The following is a 15,000-nucleotide window of genomic DNA, read 5'->3' as shown; positions in this document are numbered from 1 at the left end:
CTCCTCCTTTGTCAAAGGCTTTCTGAAAGTCTAAATATATAACATCGCTGGGGATATGATTATCCCAGTTTTCCAAGGTATCTATGAAAACTGGGATAATCATATCCCCAGCGATGTTATATACCTAGACTTTCAGAAAGCCTTTGACAAAGTGCCACACGAAAGACTCCTCAAGAAACTCAAGTCGGCGGGATTAGGCGGCAATCTGACAGCGTGGATCAAGGACTGGCTCACTGGAAGAAAACAACGAGTTGTACTCAACGGACAGGCCTTCGAGTGGCTCCCGGTCACAAGTGGAGTGCCACAGGGGTCAGTGCTGGGACCCATACTTTTCATCATATATATCAACGACCTAGAACTAGGATTGAAATCCAATCGTTCAAAATTTGCCGACGACACAAAGGTGGGTGGGAAGGCCCTCACAACGGCAGACTGCAAAATTATCCAGAGAGACCTGGACCAGATCACTCGGTGGTCAGAAAAATGGCAGATGTCCTTCAACACTACCAAATGTAAAGTAATGCATATCGGATCCAGAAACAGCAACCACACATACCACATGGGTGGCGAACCACTACATGTTGTGCAAGAGGAAAGAGACCTCGGGGTCACCATCAACAGTGACTTGAAACAAACAAAACACTGCAAGTCCGCCTGTAAGAAAGCCAATACAATGCTTGGGTTCATATCGAGGAACTTCGAATACAAGACGCCGGGAGTTATGTTATCCTTGTACAATTCGCTGGTAAGGCCCCACCTGGAATACGCCGTGCAATTCTGGTCTCCTAATTACAGGAAAGACATTGAATTACTTGAGAGAGTACAGCGCCGCGGCACAAAGATGATACCATCACTGAGGACGAAGCCCTATGAAGAGCGACTCGAGCGACTCAACCTCTTCACGTTGGAAAAGAGACGCCTGCGGGGAGACATGATACAAGTCTTTAAGTACCTGAACATGCTCAGCAACGTTGATCACTCCAAACTCTACACGCTACAAACCAACCTAAGAACAAGAAACAACGGAAAAACAATTCAAGCAAAGCGATGCAATACCGACATCAGCAGGAGATATTTCTCGAATAGAGTTGTTCGCCACTGGAACAGCCTTCCTGCAGAAGTGGTTAGCGCAGAGACCATCAACTCCTTAAAGAAACGCATTGATCGCCACTTTGCTGCATCGGGAGTGAACTGAACGTTCCCAAGAGTAGATACACAAGTGCTTTAATCCTTTCCTGCAAGCCACTCCTATGGCAAACGGATTGATTGAATCACTGAACGCAGGCAGCCTAATAATGAGCCAACAGGCTTTCTGCTGCCGGTTAGTCCATGTTTCCATGTTTCCTCAAATATTCAATCGTACAGTGTCCCCACAGTTGTAAGCCAGACAGACAGACAGACAGATAGACAGCGACGCGCCACATAAGGACACTCTCGGGAAGGATTGAGCCAAAGATGGATGCCAGCGTTCTCACTCCCTCTTATTGGTTATTTCCTTTCCCTTCGTCTTTTTCCCTCTCCCTTCTCCCTTCCTTCTCCCTTCCCTCTTTTTCATTCTTCCTCGCCCTTTTCCTCGCCTCTTCATGTCTTTCTTCTCCTTGTTCTCCTTCTTTCTTGAGTAATACGCCTTTCTGATATGCCTATAGTCGGTGTCACGGAACCTGGCGCCCAAGTTCACATATTTGACAAGGCTTTCGTAGAAGTTTGGGGCATTTCCAGTTGTAGTTTTATGACCCTGGTGGTAGTCTGACCTTTCTTCTGTACCATGAACTTAAAGAAACACTCATTAGAACCCGACTGATCCCCTGTTTGACCTTTAGAAATAGCTGATGTGAGAAACGAGAGTATCTTATAAGACCGACCTCAGTCTTTTAGGGAGGGACTCGTGGACTTGGCATCACTGCTTGGGGGACGGCCTCGTGCACTCATTGGCCTATTCTTAACCTGTTCTATCGCACATTTTAGTCTCATTTTTATATAGCACGTGACTGGGCTGTGTTCTAATGTGTCTGCTTGTTTCGTCTATATATGGTACGTGAATGAGTTATGTTCTGAATTTCCTTTTTGTTTGGGTTATATAATACGTGAATGCGTGTGTTCTAACCTGTACATTTCTCGTTCTTGTCTAGTACGTGATTAAGTTATGTTCTGAATTTCCTTTTTGTTTGGGTTATATAATACGTGAATGCGTGTGTTCTAACCTGTATATTTCTCGTTCTTGTCTAGTACGTGATTGAGTTATGTTCTGAGTTTCCTTTTTGGTTCGGTTTTATAATACGTGAATGCGTGTGTTCTGACCTGTATATCTTTCGTTCTTGTCTAGTACGTGAGTGAGTTGTATTCTGACGCGTACATTTATCTCGTTTTTCTAGTGTACCTAACTGGGTTGTTACGTATAAACCAGCAAAAGTACTCTAATCGGATGACTGGGCTCTCCTTTTCCTTCTCTTTCTCCTCCTTGTTTCTGTCCTCCTTGTCCTCCATGTCATCGTCCTTTTCTTCCTCATCTTCGTCCTCGCCCTTCTCCTCGTACTACTGCTGCTACTACTACTACTACTACTACTACTACTACTACTACTACTACTACTACTACTTCTTTCCCTTATTTCCTCTTCCTCCTCTTCTTGCCCTTCTTTTTCTTCTCCTTTCCATTCCTCTCCTCCTCGTTCTTGTCTTCCTCCTCCTCCTCCTCCTCCTCCTTCTCCTCGTTTAAATACTCAAGCTACTCAATCCTATCTCACGCAGGGAAAAAACACGACCTCGAAGGGGATTTGTTACGGGTCTTCAAGTACCTGACCACATTTAACGACGTCGACCGCCCCCAGGGGTTTGAGCTCTAATTAACCCGAGATCTCGACATAATGTTCTACTTATTCAAGCGAGGCGATGTGGTGCAGACAGTCGTAGGTGTTTTTCTTCTTCTTTCGAACTGAGTCATCCGCCACTGTAACAACCTTCCCGCAGCAGTAGTAGTAGTTAGTGATGATTGTTTAGATGAAGGGAGGTTGGAGTTAGGAGTCAGCGATACCGTGGAGGGAGTGTGAGGGGGGACGGGGCCTCATCTGAACCAGCTTAACGTGCTTAGCAAGAGACATACATCACAGCAGCCACCATATAAAAAAATCGTCTGCGCCGCTGATGGGCTGGGGTCGTCCAAGAGTCCCCTCAAGAGTGCCGACCGCTGCATTAAAAAACAAACATAATGATCTCGTTTTTGTCATGAATTTTACCTTTCTCCTGCAACCAATTATTTTACCCGTCGCGTAATTTTCTCTGCCCTTTCTCCTCTTTCTGATTATAGTTTAAAAATCGGATTGGGTGTTTGTTTTCCGCGATAGGAGTGAACGGAATTTTCTCGCGCACTCTTGCAACTGTTCTGAAGTGTCCAACATGAAATCACTAGAGAGGGCAGCTTTGATATAGTGCACCTGCCTCTCTGTTGCCTTTCTTTTCATGTTTTCGTGTAAACCTCTTATCTTTAATCATTCTGTTCATCCTCTTTTGACTGTTTTTATCTTTAAGTTATGAGAAAGAGAAATTATGGAGTATTTTTCTTATCTACTAATTGGTGTTTTTTTTTTCATTCAGGATTTTTTCTCCTTTCTTTTCTTTTTCTATAAGTTCCCCTAATTGATGTCTGGAAGTCCTCGAGACAGTCTTTCTTTGTAGTTTTTTCCTCCGTATGTTTTTTTTGTTTCCTTTCAACGAGCTCAAACACCGAAGGGTTGTGTAGAAACTTTCCTTTTTCTTTCTTTTTTTATTACTTTCTTTCCTATGAACTTTTCGTCCCCATAATTCCCGTGAGAGATTTTTATTAGTTCCCTACATCGAATTTTTTTTTTAATAATTATTTCAGTTAATTTGTCATATTTCTTCAATTTATCAAGTTAGCTTCAATTACTTTACCATTTTGTAGTAATCATATATTTCAGTTAATTAATCAGACTCACTTCTTAGTCTATACATCAAGTTAGTTTCAATTACGTTACCATTTTATAATCATCATATATTTCAGTTAATTTATCACACACACCTCTTCGTCTATATATCAAGTTAGCTTCCATTATTTTACCCCTTCTCTTTCATTTACTTCATTTACTACACTGTTCTAATTCCTCTTTGTTTTCTTTTTATTCTCCTATTATTTATTCTATATACTTTCCTTTATATTTAATTCTCCTATTTACTTATTATATAGTGGCTGCTGTGATGTATGACTCTTGCTAAGCACGTAAAGTTGATCCGGAAATCCCGTCCCCCCTCAGCCTCCCTTCACGGCATCGCTGACTCCTAACTCCAACCTCCCTTCATCTAAACAATCACCACTAACTGCTATTACTGCGGGGAGGTTGTTGCAGTGGCGGATGACTCAGTTCGAAAGAAGAAGAAAAACACCTACGACTGTCTGTACCACATCGTCTCGCTTGAATAAATAGACCATTATTTCTTGATCTCGGGTTAGTTGGAGCAGCTCACACCCTCGGAAGCGGTCGACGTCGTTAAATATGCTCAGGTACTTGAAGACCCGTAACAAATCCCCTTCGAAGTCGTGTTTTTCCCTGCTTTCAAAGAGGAACGGTTTAATCCTCCTCCTCACCACCATCATCATCATCACCATCATCACTACCACCATTCCTTCACTCATCACCGTTATCTCCCCTTCCATTGGCTTCCTCTTCGCTGCACTTCCTTCTCGCGACTCGATATTCAGCGGCGTGTCTTCCGCCTCGTATGTATGTAAATGAGAACAAAGGAGAGCAAAATGCAACTCCGGCTACTCCTGCAAGACTACGAGTACTACTTCTCCGATTCCTCCTCCTGCTGCCTCCTTCTGCTGCTTCTTTCTTTTTTTTCTTCTTTTCTTCTTCCTCCTTCTCATGATTTTTCTTTAAGTACTTTTTCTGGCTCTTTTTGTTTCTTGTTTTCTCCTTCTTTTTCTTTTTTTTTGTATTTTTCTTCTTTTTCGTCTTCTTTTTTCTCTTGTTCTTGTTCTTGTACTTCTTGTTCTTGCTCTTGTTCTTCTTCTTCCTCCTCCTCCTCCTCCTCCTCTACGTTGTTTCAATTTTCATATTCTTCCTCATTATCCACTTTTTCAAGCTCCTCTTTTTCCTTTCTTTATTTCTCCTACTTGTCTTCTCCCCTCCGTTCTGAATTTTCTCCATCTCCTCTTCTTCCTTCCCCTCCTCTCCATCCACGTTATTCCAATTTCAATATTCTTCCTATTTTTATCTATTTTTCCCATGCCCTATTTTTCATTTTCCATCTCTCCTCTTTTTCCTTCTTTCACCTTTCTCAGTTCTCCTGTTTTCTCCATCTCCTCTTTCTCCTTTTCCTCCTCCTCTAGTTTTCTTTTCCTAATTTTGATAGTTTTCCTCAGTCTCCAGTTTTTCATCCTCTTTTCCATCATTTCTCATTCTTTTAACCGTTTCCTCCTTTCCTTCCTTTTTCCTCTCCTATTCCTTTTTCTTTTCTATTTGTGCTCCATCTCCCTCTTCTTTTCCTTTACGTTCTAATTTTATGTTATTCCTCATTCTCGATTTTTCCATAGTCCTGTTCTAATTTTTTTTTCTTCTCCTTCTCTTCCTTTCATAATTTTACTCTTCCTCCACCTCCTCCTCCTCCCCCTTCTCCAATTAGATCTATTTTTTGCTTCCTCAGACTAATTTTTCCAGTTCTTCTTTTTATTAACTCTGCTCCTTTCTTCCTACTCCTCTCCTTCTTAATTCTGCTCTACCCCCATCTTCTCCTCCTTGTTATTTTTTTTAATCCCCTCTCTCACTCTCTTTTTCTCCTTCACCTATCCCTGATTCTTTTTTTTTAACTTCAATTACTTCCATTTTTTTTTTCCTCGCCTGTTCTCCTTTTTCCTTCTTCTACTCTTTCTCTTTCTCTTCTTTCTCCTCCTCCTCTTTCTCCTATTACTTGTTCTCTTTTTATCTTCCTTCCCTCTTTTCTTGCTCCTTCTCCTCGCTTTATTACTCCTTTTATAATTCCTCCTCCTCCTCCTCCTCTTCCTTTTACTCCTCCTCCACCCACCTTTGTGTCGTCGGCAAATTTTGAAAGAGTGGATTTTAATCCTAACGACCTAGAACTAGGATTAAAATCCACTCTTTCAAAATTTGCTGACGACACAAAGTTGGGTGGGAAGGCCCTCACGACGGCAGACTGCGAAATTATCCAGAGAGACCAGGACCAGATCACTCAGTGGTCAGAAAAATGGCAGATATCCTTCAACACTGCCAAATGTAAAGTAATGCATATCGGATCCAGAAACAGCAATGACACATATCACATGTGTGGCGAACCACTACAGGTAGTGCAAGAGGAAAGAGACCTCGGGGTCACTATCAGCAATGACTTGAAACAAACAAAACACTGCAAGTCCGCCTGTAAGAAAGCCAATACAATGCTTGGGATCATAGCGAGGAACTTCGAATACAAGACGCCGGGAGTTATGTTATCCTTGTATAATTCGTTGGTAAGGCCCCACCTGGAATACGCCGTTCAATTTTGGTCTCCAAATTACAGGAAAGACATTGGATTACTTGAGAGAGTACAGCGCCGCGCCACAAAGATGATACCATCACTGAGGACGAAGCCCTACGAAGAGCGACTCGAGCGACTCAACCTCTTCACGTTGGAAAAGAGACGACTGCGGGGAGACATGATACAAGTCTTTAAGTACCTGAACAAGCTCAGCAACGTTGATCACTCAAAACTCTGCACGCCACAAACAAACCCGAGGACAAGGAACAACGGAAAAACAATTCAAGCAAAGCGATGCAATACCGACATCGGCAGGAGTTATTTCTCGAATAGAGTTGTTCGCCACTGGAACAGCCTTCCTGCAGAAGTGGTTAGCGCAGAGACAATCAACTCCTTTGCTGCATCGGGAGTGAACTGAACGTATCCAAGAGTAGGTGCACAAGTGCTTTAATCCTTCCCTGCAAGCCACTCAAATGGCTAACGGATTGATTAGGCTTTCTGCTGCCTGCTAGTCCATGTTTCCATGTTTCCTCCTCCTCCTCCTCCTCCTCCTCCTCTTTATTTATTTATTTTTTTAATATCTTCATTCGCAGTTTATTTTTACACATATTCATTCGTGTTTATGCATCGTGTGTGTGTGAGAGAGAGAGAGAGAGAGAGAGAGAGAGAGAGAGAGAGAGAGAGAGAGAGAGAGAGAGAGAGAGGTGCTAAAAATATATTTCACTCGAAAGAAATTCCTGAATCGGCAGGAAAACTTAAAAAAGATGTAATATTAATAAAGAAGAAAGGCTGCGAGGGACAGAAAACAAGAGATGGAGGAGAAGAAGAAGAAGAAGAAGAAGAAGAGAGGAAAAGAAACAAAAGAAACAAGAGGAGTAAGAAAAAGTCGAAATAGAATATGAAGAAAACGATATAAAGAGAAATAAAACTAGTAAAAAAGAAAACAAAAAAGAAGAAAAGAAGAAAAGGAATAAGAGAAGAAGCACAAGAAGAAAAATAAATTGAGAGAGAGAGAGAGAGAGAGAGAGAGATTGACAGACACATTGACAGACAGACGAGACGGGGAGCAAAATCAGATCACACACACACACACACACACACACACACACACACACACACACACACACACACACACACACACACACACACACATTCACAAAACTTTCCAGTCTTTTTCCGAGTAGCGAGTCTCTCCTACTTTTATACTTTTTTTTTCTTTTTTTTTTCCCTCGTTTCCCATTCTTCCCTTTCCCCTCGTTTGTGGCGCATGTGTTTCCCTCTCACTCCCTTCATATGAATGAGAATGGCGATAATGAGGGAGGAGGAGGAGGAGGAGGAGGAGGAGGTAAAGGTGATAGCAGCTGTTGTGGTCATGCCAGTGGTGGAGGAGGAGGAGGAGGCAAAGATAGAAAGAACTTGGAATCTGTAGGAAGAAGGAAGAGAGAGAGAGAGAGAGAGAGATTGTTATAACTATTTCCATCATCAATATTTCTCCTCCTTGTCCTACTTCCGTACAACAAGAATTATCATACCACCACCACCACCACCATCACTACCACCACCACCACTACCACCACCACCACCACCACCACCGCCGGCCAGACAGTCAGCCTCAGCCCTCAGTGTGTCTCTAACAGCCGTGGCGAGAGGGCGTGTGTCGCTTGAGCTCCACGTCGCCCCAACACAGGGAATTAATACTATCAGGGAAATTACCTTGGAAAAAATAATATCCTGAAAAAGGAGAAAAAGTTACCCCAGATTATTAACTTTTCCCTGATTTTTCGGAGTCTCGTAAGTTTGTTTTCTGTTTTTTGGGTCAAGTTTGAGTCTGTTTTTTTTTCTTCGCGTTCGTCAGTTTCTTTCTGAGGAGTTTCTTTTTTATGTTTTTTGTGGAGATTTGACCCCAAAAGTAAGTCACGGGAAAGAGAGAGGAAGAAAAGTTGGAAAAATGTAAAAAGTGGTAAAAAAAATTCGCCACTGCTTAAAGAAAACTTCGTAAATGAGGAAGAAATAAAGAACCGTGGAAATCTTTACCTTAGCAAAACTTTGAAAAGAAGAAATTGCAAGTCACACAAATTTTAGCTTTTAAGAAAGTATAAATAAGAGACAACAGAACTAACTGAAGAAATAAAGTTGACGAAAGAAGAACAAACTGAAACAGAAGACGAAAATCAGAAAACAAGAAATAGAAAGAAAAGAAAAACAGTGTTAACAGTGACCTAACAAAAAGAAACTGAAGAAGAAAGTTAAATAAGGAAAAACAAGCTAAAGAAAAAGACGAGAAAGAGGAAAAACAAGAAAAGTAAAAAGAAAAAAAGTGTTAACAGTGAAAAAAAAGCCGCCCCGACAGAATAATAAGAGGAAAAAGATATATTTATTTCCTCATAAACTTTGGAAAAAAATAGAAAAAAATAGACCAAAAGGGGACTGTCCAAAAAATAAAAACGAACCATATTTGACTTTCTAATCGAGTGAACGTGGTGAAAAAATTATCATCTGGACGATCTTGTGGTGAGTAGAGAGAGAGAGTGTCACGGAGAACAACAGCGAAAAGATAAAATGGATCCAAAAAACAAGAAGGTGAAAAAGAGAGAGAGAGATATTTGCATAGAAAAACAGACCCTCCCATCTATATACACAGGACGTGGTCTTCCTCTTAAGTCTATATATTCAACACTTCTGAGAGAGAGAGAGAGAGAGAATGAACGCGTGTTGAAAAGTCTACGGTTATTGCTTATCATGTTTGACTACTATTTGAGAGAGAGATTCAGATTCAGAAGTTTATTCCATTTTACAATGGTTATTCTTCACATTTATACAATAAAGCACATGAGTATATAAGTACATAGTAGCTACATCCTGTCCTGCCTTTATCTACGGCAAGGAGTCTAATTTTAAAATAGATGTGCAATAAAAATATTAAAATTAAAAGAGAAATAAAATATATTAAAATACATTCATAAAAGACTAAAAAGGACTACATATTGAACTGGTCACTAAAAAGATATTGGTGCAATTGCTTCTTAAAAGATGGTAAAGATTGTGCATTCCTTATCGAGAGAGGGAGGCTGTTCCAGAGTGTTGGTGCAGCCACAAGCATGGATCTTGCCCCTGTATTGGTGCGTGCTTTGGGGACGTGCAGCTGATGCTGCTGTCTGGTAGGAACAGTGCTCATGCCACTCACATATGGCAAATAAAACAAATAGCTCGGTACGTTTCTCTTTATGATGTTATAGGTCATTACGCCTAGTTCGTACTCGTATTTTTTGTTTACCTTCAGCCAACCGAGTTCCTTTAAGAGAGAGAGAGAGAATCTGGTTGTGACATTTAGTATTTCTGTAATACTAATCGTTCTTCTTATTCATTTACTTATTTATATATTTACTTACTCCGGTTTGTGCAGTTACCAATTTTTTTTCTTTTTTTTTTCTTTTCTCTCTCTCTCTCTCTCTCTCTCTCTCTCTCTCTCTCTCTCTCTCTCTCTCTCTCTCTCTCTCTCTCTCTCTCTCTCTCTCTCTCCATCCTCCTGAAAAACTGTGTGTTGGTGTTTCTTTTTCAATATTGCTTCTATGTTTTCAATCTTTTGTTCTGTCTATTCCTTTGTGCATCTTTACGTTTTTCCTCTCTCTTTTTTTTGGCTTTCGGTTTTTTATTGGTTTCACTTTATTGTTTGTAGCAGACAGAGAAAGGGAATCTTTTTTATTGTATATATATTTTGTTATTTTTTATTGTATCATTTTTCTTCTTTTTATTTCGATATCGTTAAGATTTGCTGCTTGTATTTTATCATCAACATTCGTCTAATTATGTTTTTTGTCTGTATCTATTTATTTATCTATCTATATCATCTTCCCTCTTTTCATTCTCATTCACTTCAATCTTCTTTTATCTTATTCTTTTAATTTTCCTCTCTTTCTTTTTCTCCTCTCATTCTTTTTATTCTCCTCTTTTGTCTCATTCAGCTTTTCCAATTATTCTCATTCTGCTCATTCTTATCCTTTCTTACTTTCTTCATTCTACTCTCATTCTTCTCTCCTCTCTCATCATCCATGTTTTCATCATTCCCCTCTCCATTCTTCTCTCTTCTTTAATTTTCTATATAACTCCTTTCTTTCTTTTCATCCTCTAGTTCTATTTTTTTCTTATTTCCTTTTGTTTTCTTCTTCTATTTTCATCTAGTATATATTTTCTCTCATTTTTCATCTTCTATACGAGTTTCATTTAATTTATTCATCTTCTGTCGTTTATTTTTCATTAACTTTATATGATTCTACTAACGTTAATATTTACTTTAAACATTAGGCTATTAAGCAATATATGTTCTGCTTATATATTTTTTACTTTAATTTTCGTTAAGTTTATATTGATCTGGTATTACTTGAAACATTGAACTATTTGACATTCTTCATTCATTTTCTCATTTCTTTTTATCAATTCGTTTCCTTTGACTAACTTAATTATTTGGACCATTAGATTATTATTACGTTTTCATCTTGTCATTTATTTTATTTTATTTTTCTTCGTTTCCTTGATATGATTCCAAGGTTATTACTTCAAACATGAGATTATTCAACATTGTATTTTCATCATGTTCGTATTTTTATTTTTTTTCCTCAACAGCAATTCCGTTTTGTTCAATGTAATTATCTTTCCAATAAATTAAAAAAAATTATTTATATATATTTTTTTTTATTATTATACCGTATAGTTTTTTTTTCATTCTTTTGTTCAATATTATTCTCTTTCCAATATCTCAAACATTTTATTATTTACATCTATTTTGTTATTTATCTTATTGTATAGCTTTGTTACTTTTGTTCTTCTTTTGTTCAGCATCATTCTGTTTCCAATATCTTAAAACATTACATTTTTGTTCAGGATTTGCTCAAGATGCTTTTTTTTTGTTTTTAATTTCTTCCAAACTACACTAATGTTTTTTCACGTGTGCATATCATGTTTCTCATCCATTTACATAATTCATATTTTTGCACATTTTCTCATACTTTTTCCTTTCCTCTACATTAATTTCCTTCTTTCAGTATTTTAAAAAATAGATAACATTAACACACTCGCGGATATCATTAGCGGGGATATCACCTTTTTTTATACATAATCTCTTTTTCCCTTCATCTTTCCATTTGCATCTCATTATTTTTTACGTTCGAATACCGTAAGCACTAAGCAGTATTAATAATGTGTATCTCTATTTTACCTTCCTCTTTTTTACATTTTCTACATTAATATACGTCGTCATTTCTTATTCTAAATCATTTCTCTTTCGCATTCTTTTGACTTATTTGTTTCTTCACTCTGTCATGAAACTCAACATTAATTTATTCTCTCATTTATCAAATTCAACTTTATATACTTCGCTTTTGTACTATATTTGTTTCCTGTTTCTTCACCTCAGAACTTGCTTATACTTAATTTTCAACTACGTCCAATCTTCTAGTTCCTTTTCTATTTCTTTTTCTTTTCTTCTCCTTACCATTTCCATTTATGCATTTTCACTTGCTTCACTCACTCACTCTCTCTCTCTCTCTCTCTCTCTCTCTCTCTCTCTCTCTCTCTCTCTCTCTCTCTCTCTCTCTCTCTCTCTCTCTCTCTCTCTCTCTCTCTCTCTCTCTCTCTCTCTCTCTCTCTCTCTCTCTCTCTCACATTCCTTTATTTTTCGTTATTTCCCCGCCTGTTCGCTTTCCTTTGCTTCCTGCTTACTAACTTGTTATTTAATATGCTTTTTCTTTCCTCGTGATGTTAGTTTATTATGTTGTCTTGCTGAAACTTTTGAAATTTCCTTCATTACTATTATTATCATTAACTTTCATATTATTTAGTTTTGAGATTGTAAATGCGGCTGGAGGAAAGAAAGAGGGAAAGGAAATGAAGGGAGAGGAGAGGAAAAGATAACAGGAGGAGAGAAGAATAGGAAAGGAGAGATAAAAAGAAGGTAAAAAGACAAGAGAGGAAGGGAGAAGAGAGGAGAGAAGAGAACAAAAAGAAAAAATGGAAAATGGAATAAAAAATAGTAGGAAAGGAAAGATGAGGAAGGGAGAGGAGAGGAGAGGAAAATAAAATAAAAGGAGGATGATAACGGAAAGGGAAGAATAGGAAACGAAAAAGAGAAGAGGGAGAATGGAAAGGATAAGAAAGGAAAAGGGAAGAAAGGAGGAGGAGGGTTAAGAAGAAAAAAATAAGAAAAGCGAAAAGGAAAGAAAAGAATAAAGGAATAGACAATATATGAGAGGAAAGGAAACAAAAAAGGATGTTAAAAGTAGGAAAGAAGGAAGTATGGGGGAGATGAGAAGAGGAGAGGAAACAAAATAAAATAAAATAAAAGGAAAGGAAAGGAAAAAAGCAAGGAAAGACAGGAAAAAAAGGAAAAGGAGAAAGGAGGAGAGAGAAAGGAGAAGAGAAAGGAGGGGAGAAACGATATACACTCTCTCTCTCTCTCTCTCTCTCTCTCTCTCTCTCTCTCTCTCTCTCTCTCTCTCTCTCTCTCTCTCTCTCTCTCTCTCTCTCTCTCTCTCTCTCTCTCTCTCTCTCTCTCTCTCTCTCTCTCTCTCTCTCTCTCTCTCTCTCTCTCTCTCTCTCTCTCTCTCTCTCTCTCTCTCTCTCTCTCTCTCTCTCTCTCTCTTTTAAAAAATCAGTGTTATGATTTATTTTGCCAAATTTATCTTGTAAATTTACTCTTTGACTTCTGAAATTTCCTTCCTTTTTACTCTCCCTCCTCCTCCTTCCTCCTTCCTCCATGCTCCCTCTTCCTTCTCTCTCTCTCTCTCTCTCTCTCTCTCTCTCTCTCTCTCTCTCTCTCTCTCTCTCTCTCTCTCTCTCTCTCTCTCTCTCTCTCTCTCTCTCTCTCTCTCTCTCTCTCTCTCTCTCTCTCTCTCTCTCTCTCTCTCTCTCTCTCTCTCTCTCTCTCTCTCTCTCTCTCTCTCTCTCTCTCTCTCTCTCTCTCTCTCTCTCTCTCTCTCTCTCTCTCTCTCTCTCTCTCTCTCTCTCTCTCTCTCTCTCTCTCTCTCTCTCTCTCTCTCTCTCTCTCTCTCTCTCTCTCTCTCTCTCTCTCTCTCTCTCTCTCTCTCTCTCTCTCTCTCTCTCTCTCTCTCTCTCTCTCTCTCTCTCTCTCTCTCTCTCTCTCTCTCTCTCTCTCTCTCTCTCTCTCTCTCTCTCTGTGTGTGTGTCTCTCTCTCTCTCTCTCTCTCTCTCTCTCTCTCTCTCTCTCTCTCTCTCTCTCTCTCTCTCTCTCTCTCTCTCTCTCTCTCTCTCTCTCTCTCTCTCTCTCTCTCTCTCTCTCTCTCTCTCTCTCTCTCTCTCTCTCTCTCTCTCTCTCTCTCTCTCTCACTCTCTCTCTCTCTCTCTCTCTCTCTCTCTCTCTCTCTCTCTCTCTCTCTCTCTCTCTCTCTCTCTCTCTCTCTCTCTCTCTCTCTCTCTCTCTCTCTCTCTCTCTCTCTCTCACTATATGTTGCACTCCCAAGCACTCTAATAAAGCAACACACACTTTATTGTTCATTTTGACGTCCACACACACACACACACACACACACACACACACACACACACACACACACACACACACACACACACACACACACACACACACACACACACACACACACACACACACACGCCTCACCTGCGGCACACCTGTAATTAACACTCACACCTAGCTTTCACCACCTGTCCTCTCACCTCTTATGTACATACTGTTATTGCTGTAGGCCTTCCGTGTGTGTGTGTGTGTGTGTGTGTGTGTGTGTGTGTGTGTGTGTGTGTGTGTGTGTGTGTGTGTGTGTGTAAGGGGCGGTAATTATGAGTTTGCCTCTTCATTTATTTTTTTATGTTTTTGTACCTTCTGTTTAGCTTTTCTCTCTTGTTTTTTTGTTTTTTCTTTTTCTCCCTCCTGTTATTGTTTTTATTTTCGTTCTTTTTCTTCTTTTTGTTCTTGATTTTCTCGTTTTTCTTATTGTTTTTGGTGTTGATGTCCTTGTTGTTGTCATTTTTCTTATTCATATTCATTTCCCCTGTGTTTTATTATTCTTTGATTTAGAGTTAAACATGATCCTCTTAGGTTAATCTACTACCACTACTACTACTACTACTACTACTACTACTACTGGTAATCCTACTACTACTACTGGTAATCCTACTACTACTACTACTACTGGTAATCCTACTACTACTACTACTACTGGTAATCCTACTACTACTACTACTACTGGTAATCATACTATTACTACTACTACTACTACTACTACTGGTAATCCTACTACTACTACTACTACTACTACTACTACTACTACTACTACTACTACTACTACTACTACTACTACTACTACTACTACTACTACTACTACTACTACTACTACTACTACTACTACTACTTTTTTTTTCTACTACATAAATGATACCTCCAACCATGTTTATTTTCCCGACACATAATCATGGAGGGCTCCATAGCTTGGAGGTCATTAGCCCCAACTGTGGTCGCTAATGACTGTGGCATCCAACCATATCACT

General features: G+C 39.2%; 1 long non-coding RNA gene across 1 annotated transcript in view; it reads left to right on the top strand.

Annotated features, from left to right (window-relative positions):
* Window positions 1–8,048: 8,048 nt before the first annotated feature.
* LOC127000766 (uncharacterized) overlaps window positions 8,049–15,000 on the top strand; it is a 114,970-nt gene continuing 108,018 nt past the window's right edge. The window contains exon 1 of the long non-coding RNA XR_007754495.1: window positions 8,049–8,997. This is a non-coding gene — a long non-coding RNA (uncharacterized LOC127000766). The remainder of the gene's footprint in view (window positions 8,998–15,000) is intronic.

This window comes from Eriocheir sinensis, chromosome 19, assembly GCF_024679095.1.
Source record: "Eriocheir sinensis breed Jianghai 21 chromosome 19, ASM2467909v1, whole genome shotgun sequence".
Lineage (NCBI taxonomy): Eukaryota > Metazoa > Arthropoda > Malacostraca > Decapoda > Varunidae > Eriocheir > Eriocheir sinensis.
Note: the sequence above shows the minus strand (reverse complement) of the source record. Positions and strands in the feature narration are given on the sequence as shown.